Raw genomic sequence first — 7,825 nt, forward strand, 5'->3', positions numbered from 1 at the left:
TATCTCACTGCAAGTAGACCTGATATCATGTTTAGTGTATACATGTGTGCTAGATATCAGTCTAATCCTAAGGAATCTCATCTAATTGCAGTCAAGAGAATCTTTAAATACCTAATAGGAACAAAAAATATAGATTTATGGTATTCTAAAGAATCTAGCCTGAACTTAATAGGATACACAGATTCAGACTTTGCTGGTTGTAAACTTGATAGAAAAAGCACCAGCGGGTCATGTCAATTCTTAGGAGAAAACTTAATCTCATGGTTTAGCAAGAAACAAAACTCGATTGCATTATCTACTGCTGAAGCTGAATATGTTGCTGTCGGGAGTTGTTGTGCTCAAATCATGTGGATCAAACAACAACTGGAAGATTATGGAATTAAACAAGATAAAATTCCCATTAATTGTGACACACAAGTGCTATTAACTTAACTAAGAATCCAATTCAGCACTCAAGAACCAAACACATTGAAATAAGACATCACTTCATAAGAGATCATGTACTGAATGGTGATGTTACACTTCAATTTATTTGCACTGATGATCAACTAGCTGACATCTTCACAAAATTCTTGAGTGAAGAGCGATTTAGTGTGCTTAGGAGAGGATTAGGAGTGATTGATCCATCCTAGTGATATTCTCTTCTAGTTCATTAATTTTGATGATTAGGTTGTGTTAAATATAGAGTCTCTCATCGATGATTATCAAATCAGATCATAAACTTAGTGATTATCCCTTGTTTGGCACGAAAATAGCATGATTTTTAGGTGCGTGCCAGAGTTCGAGTCGACTCGGATACGTTTTAGAGTCGGCTCATGAGGGGGAGTCGACTCGCACACAGATGGGAGTCGACTCGAGGTCGATGGCTACATAGGGGGAGTCGACTCGCGCATATTTTGGAGTCGACTCGAGGTCGAGTCGACTCGCGACTTACTGGAGTCGACTCGCGGTCGGGAATACGATGTTTTAACCCTAATCGAAGCGTTTAATCGACACTTCTATTCACCGCCTCCACTGTTCACAAACCCTAGAGCCGTCTCCGACCTCCATTAGGGCTTTTCCGTCGAGTTTCTTCCGACTCCTCGTGTCCTTTCCCCTCTCTAGGTCTACTATGCCTCGTAAGGTAGTTGTCCCGAGCCGGAAGAGGCCCCAATCCGCGAGCGGCGCCGAGCGACGGTCCAAGGCTCGGAATGAACCCGTGAGGCCACAACCTCCGGTTCCTTCCCCGCCGAGGGCGGTTCCCTCGCGTCCGTGCGCCGGGAAGGCGGTCTCCACCGGGAGATATGTCAACTTCGACTATCTCTCCCGGAAAGGCTTCACTATAGGGCATAGGTTGAGGGCCCAAGGATTAGAGTTGTTTTGCTCCCTAGATCTCCCTACATACCCAGGGCTAGTTAGGGAGTTTTATGGGACAGTGTCTAGGGGTCATGGTGGGATACAGGGAACCGTAGCGGGTGTCCCTTTATTCATTTCAGAGGATTTTATAGCACAAATCCTACATCTTCCCCAAGTAGGGGTGTTTCCCACTCACCCAGCCGATAGGACTTCTGCCCTTACGGCCATATTAGGGAGTCCACCCCAGTCCCCACTAGATGAGGTGTCCGCTAGTCAGCTTTCAGTTGAAATGCGGCTCCTCCTGAGTATTATATCCAGGACCCTGTTTCCTAAGACCGGCCGCTTTGACTTTGTATCCGAGAGGGACCTAGCCCTCATGTATTACATTCTTCAAGATACCCCAATTAACTTTCCTAAGTTGATCTACAAATACCTATGTGAGCCTCTAGATAAACCTAGGCTCACCCTTCCATATGGGATGTTATATATCCTAATTTTTAGGGAGTCCGAGAACCCCATTCCTGAGGGATTGATCGGTTATTTCAATTTCAAAAATAAACCACGCAATAGCACGTATCCTGTAGGATAGTGATTACGGGTGTCGGTCCACAGGGATTGGAGACAAGTTATTTTTTCTAATTAAATAATTACTTCAAAGGGGATAAGCTAGAGTAAATGATAAAAACTAAGAATTAATATGGGTGTAGTAGTATGAATTATCTATGGAGAGAGGTGTTTAGGGCTAGATTCCACCGATAGATTTATATCCGTGACGCTTTTCAATGATTGAGTTGTATGTAAGACTTGATTGCTCCCGACTACAAGCCAAAGCAATCACAAAAGAAAATTATAACTAATTTCCAGCATGAATCATCTAAGTCTAGCACAAACCATCTACTCTAACGATAAGCATGACCTGTCTAACCTAGCATGATGCATCTGATCATTAAGTCATTAAACATGAAATCGATGTCACATGAATATCTCCTCCAAACCACAGGTGTTGGATTCGATGAAATAGATCAATCTATGTAAAATATTTTATACAAGATAAATGATTCACATAAATTGGATAAATTATAAGATCAATTGATAAATTCTTCATCATGCAACCATCTTACAATACAAACTCAAATCAATAAAAATGAAACGAATACTCCTCTATGGCTTCATCAAACCCCTAAACCGAGGCTTAGCTGCTCATGGTGGCCGGAAGTCCTCCCATCTTCATAAAAAATTGCTCTTCACTCCCTTCCGCTCCCAGCCTCTCTCTCTTCTTTTTTTTTTTATTTTATTTCTTCATCTCCCTCTCGGCTTTCTTCTTCTTTTCACTGAAACAGGGGGTCTCCCCTGTTTTTCTGTTGAACCGAGCTCTTCCCCCCGGCTCCCCCTTGCTGCCACTGAACGCCCTCTTTTTATAGCCGTCCGGCGCACGCGGAGAGAAGGAAGAGCGGATCACGGCAGCTGATTTTGGGGCGTGGTGCCGGGAGGCAGATGAAGGGCCGGATCACAGGCTGGTTGCGGAAGAGGTGATCCGTGGCATGATGCGGGAGGCTGAATCACAGGCTGGGGATTCCAGAATGGAGTTGACACGTGATGCTTACGGACGCAAAAGATCTCAAATTCGGAAGGGGGCTGGGATCATGCTTGCAGTCGGACGGAAGGAGTTGGATGGCCGTGGGATCGGATCATCCGGGATGCTGGCTGAAGGAGAAACGGGCGCGTTGGGAGGAGCCGAAGGAGAAGGTGGCCGGATCCGTGGCGTGATATGCTGGGAGCCTGTCTTGGACGATCGGAACAGCAGCGCGGAGGCGGGGATGCAGGCGGAGAAAGAGGCGGAGGAACGGGAGGCTGGCTGCACGCACGGTGATCGCGGAGGGGCTGGTCGCCGGCTGCACCGCGTGGAGGATCTGCATCGCTGGCGGGATCGACAGGAGGAACTGGCTGCACGCATGGTGATCACGTGGTTGGGAAGCTGGGAAGGATAGATAGCGGGAGGAATAAACAGCGGGATAGCGGGAGGAAGAAGATAAACAGTGGGTTTTTTTATTATTTATTTATTTATTTATTTATTTATTATTGATTTATATATATATATATTTTTAAAACACTGTTCATATGAACAGTGTTTTCATGGGACACTGTTCATATGAACAGTGAATCCAGTAATTCTTCCCGAAATTATTTTTATTTATTTTATTATTTTATTTTATTATATATATATATTTTAAATTATAAATTTTATATGAAGGCACGCAAGGCATTGGTTGGGAATTGACTTTAGGTTTGAGGTGGGTCATGATCGTTGATTTGCTTGAACTTGTTCTTGAGCCCAATGTGATTTTATTCTTACTAAACCGCTTCAGATTGAACTCAACCAGATCAGACCGTGACTTAATAAAAGGGTTAATCAAATATTTTTCCATACAATTATAACTTTCAATCTAACCAGGACCAAAGCCCATTGAATTATACCCTTAGCTTGATTGCAACTCCATCAGGTTAATAATTCAGGTCAACACAATCTCCTCCTTATATGTTTTCTTGTAGTTTTCATGAAAGATCGCAACCGGAAGAGAGACAAGTTCAGAGTTGGTTTTAAGAAAAGAATTATTTACTTCTTACCATAATTTAAATTTATTTCATTGTTTATTCAATTTCATGGTAAAATATGTATTTATCAGTTTAAGAACATTGATAAGTGCTATGAAAAGATAACTAAATTATAAATTATTCAGCACTTATCACACCCCCAAACCTATGTTTTGCTAGTCCTCGAGCAAAATGAAATTAAAGAAAAGCTCTAACTCACTTTCGCAGGCATCGCGATTGCATTTACCATATGCAACAAGGCTTTAAACCCCTAGGTTACCCTAGTGGACGAGTTATAGTCTCGTGAGGGTTTCCAGTGAAGATACCCACAAACTTCAATATCATTTATTATTATGATTAATTTGTTGTTGTTGTTGTTTTTTTTTTTTTAATTCGATTGATGAAACTTCAAATTCCAAGTGCATACTAACTAGAAAAAAAAACTTTTTTTTAATTAAAATCTAATTTAAGATATATAAATGATAAGAATTTCAAAGCACACACGGTTTTATTTACTAAGTCATCCCAAATTCTAGATTAGTATGCAATCTAAGTTAAAGTCATTAAGTTTCCGTTTAGGGAGTTGTAAGACTTATTTATACTGGAGTGCTCGGTGAAATCTGGACCGTACACAAGCTAAGGGTTCGGATCTCCAAAATATTGTTAATACTAGTAGTTTCCAAGGATTGGTCAAAAAGACCTACTCACTGATTCAAAATCATCTTATCTGCAGGATTTCGAGAGTTGTGGATGTTTACTTTAGTACCTCACGGGCTTTATCTGTAATATTCCAGTTTACTCGAATTTTTATAACGACGGCTTTCACACTATTGTCTTTTCGGTCAATACAACATTTTTTTTTCTTTTTTTTTTAAAGAAAGATATATAAATTGTGCACTTTTACTCTTGTGGTGATTTCTCCGTGTAACGAGCAATCAGTCGACAACTCTCACACCAGTTGGCATAAGGTGTCGGGCATCAAGACTCCCCTACGGACTTATGCTCGGAGTCCTCATCACAAGCCCACTTGATCTTTGACAATAGGTAGCCCTTTTCGATGTTCCTGACTAAATCCATTTTTATTGATGTTTTTTTTTTTTTTTGGATTAGATAAGTATGATTCATCAGGGTCCAAGGTTGCTACCATACTCTCAACATAATGTCGAGCCTAGACCTTAGAAGAGTCGGCCAGTGTGTAGTGAAATTCCAAAGTATTAATTAGCTTACAACTCCCTAAGAGAGACTTAATAAAAAAACTTAAATTTGTATTACTTCCCACTAGTCATTGGGCTTTTTAGATTTTATATACCTTGTGTGTTTATCATTCTCGCATAAATGTATATAAATTAGGATTTTTTTTTTTAACAACTTTTTTTTATTATTTTATAAAAAATAAAAATAAACACATTTTTTTAAAAAAATTTTTTTATTTTTTTATTTTTTTTAAAAAATGATTTTTTTTATTATTATTATTATTTTTTTTTTTTTTTTTTGGGGATGAAAATCAAGATGAATACCCCCAAACCTAAACCTAACATTGTCCTCAATGTTAAGAAATAATCTAAGAGAATTGGGTTGCCTCCCAACAAGCGCTAAGTTTATTGTCTTCAGCCAGACATAGTGAGATAGTTTTTGCATCTCCTTCTATGAGATCATCTATTTTGTCTATCATAAAACACTCAATTTTCCTTGCGGGTTGGTCGGCCGCATTGAACACATTTAATTTTACCTTCATATTCCCAAATGATATGTTCATTACCCCTGTTCTACAATTGATGCATGCATTGGCTGTTGCTAAAAAGGGCCGCCCAAGGATCACGGGGATTTGTTTCTTAGGATTAGGCTCATGTTCCATATCAAGGACAATGAAATCTACTGGAAAATAGAATTTGTCTACCTTGATAAGAACATCTTCAATTATCCCACGTGGTGTTTTTACAGATCGATCAGCCAATTGAAGGGATACCGAGGTTGGTTTTAACTCACCTAAACCAAGTTTCTCATAAACTGAATAAGGTAGAAGGTTGACACTTGCCCCTAGATCTAAGAGTGCTCGATCAATGAAATTATTTCCTAAGACACAGGAGATGGTGGGAGCACCAGGATCTTTGAATTTTGGAGGGGTGTTGTGTTGGAGAATAGAACTCACTTGCTCAGTTAGGAAGACCTTTTTAGGCACATGTGCCCTAGATTTTCGCTTTTGTGTACAAAGGTCTTTGAGAAATTTGGCATAGGAGGGAACTTGTCTAATAGCATCAAGAAGCGGAAGGTTGATTTTCACTTCTTTGAAAACCTCCATTATTTCCTCTAGTGAAGTTCCTTTTTTGCCAAAGGGAGAGGGTGAATTAAGAGCTTCAGAAAATGGAGCCTTTGGGGTGTGAGTTTTGGCAGAAGGTGGACTAGCTGAAGAAGAAGAAGGTTTTTCATTTGACACATTTCTATCCTCTTCTTCATCTTCCTTATTGTTGTCCTCCCCAATCTTATTGTCTACTACACGTCCACTCCTTAGGGTAGTCAAAGCATTGGCTTGTTCATGATGAATTGCATTTAGTTGATTTTCTTGAGCCATGTATTGTCCCCTAGGATTACTTAGTGGTTGGCTTGGAAGCTTTCCTTCCTCTCGCTTGTTTAGTGCATTAGCTAGTTGACCCATTTGGGATTCTAGCTTGGCGATTGATTGCGTATGAGAGTGCACTAATTGTGTAATGGTTTCCAAACCTTGAAGGGCGTTCAACACTTTCTCCTCAAAGGCTGTGTTTCTTTGGGGTGGAGGAAGAATGTGTTGAAATTGAGTTGAGGGACGGTAGGGATGAATATTTTGTTGGGTTTGAAAATTCTGAGAATTTTAAAAATTTTGGGAATAGGGTTGGGCTGTGTTCGAAGCTTGCTGCTTCCAAGAAAAGTTTGGATGATTTCGCCATCCCGGGTTATATGTATTGGAAAATGGGTCATTACCCGGTCTGGGCTGTGTTTGAGCAGCATTGATGTGTTCTTGCACGAGTTCGGGATATTGGGGTGCTGAGGGGCACTCATGAATAGGGTGGGATGGGCTAGAACAAATAGTACACACTTGTGCTTGGGAAGAGTTCATGTAATGCCCACATATCATCAGTTGGTCAATCTTATGGGACAATGCATCTACCTTGCTAGACAGGTCCATAGAATGACTTATTTCACAAATGGTCCCTTTTCTTTGAGAACTCGGGGGTGCTTGACGAGAACATGAAGCATGGTGGAGGGAGTTTTCATTTAGATTTTCAAATAATTTCCATGCTTCATGCTCATTTTGAAGCATGAATGTCCCCCCACATGCGGCATCAATCATCTGACGGTTTCGTTCAGTCAATCCGTCATAGAAGCATTGCACTAGCTGCCACTTAGGTATTTGATGATGTGGGCATTTACGGATTAGGTCCCGAAATCTCTCCCAAGTTTCATGAAATTCTTCTCCCTCAGTTTGGGAGAAGCTTGTAATGGCACGTCTAAACTGGTTCGTTCTTCCTATGGAAAAGTATTTTTTAAGGAATTCTTGTTGCATTTGATCCCAAGAACGAATTGAGTTAGCTTCTAAAGAATTCAGCCATTGTTTGGCTCTATCTTTAAGGGAGAAGGGGAATAATCTAAGTTTCAGAGCATCATCAGTGAAATTCTGAATCTTGACAGTGGTGCAAATTTCAAGGAATTCATCTAGGTTTTTATATGGATCTTCATTGGTGAGCCCATAAAAAGATGGAAGCATTTGGATCACACTAGACTTTATTTCATATTGTACAGCTGCTACCTCAGGTAATCGAATGCAAGAAGGGGAAGTATAAATAGTGGGAGTAAAGTATTCCCTCAGGAGTTTGGGTTATTCTTCAGCCATCTTAAGAGGTGGGGATGATCCTAATGTTTTGAT

The 7,825-nt window shown here is 40.4% G+C and overlaps 1 non-coding gene across 1 annotated transcript; it reads left to right on the forward strand.

Moving 5' to 3' along the window:
- The first annotated feature begins 7,310 nt into the window (after positions 1-7,310).
- Positions 7,311-7,416, forward strand: LOC120105720. Its single transcript, XR_005508038.1, has one exon. It is a non-coding gene; the product is annotated as a small nucleolar RNA R71 (small nucleolar RNA).
- The last annotated feature ends 409 nt before the right edge of the window (positions 7,417-7,825 follow it).

The sequence above is a fragment of the Phoenix dactylifera genome, unplaced genomic scaffold, assembly GCF_009389715.1.
Source record: "Phoenix dactylifera cultivar Barhee BC4 unplaced genomic scaffold, palm_55x_up_171113_PBpolish2nd_filt_p 000349F, whole genome shotgun sequence".
NCBI lineage: Eukaryota > Viridiplantae > Streptophyta > Magnoliopsida > Arecales > Arecaceae > Phoenix > Phoenix dactylifera.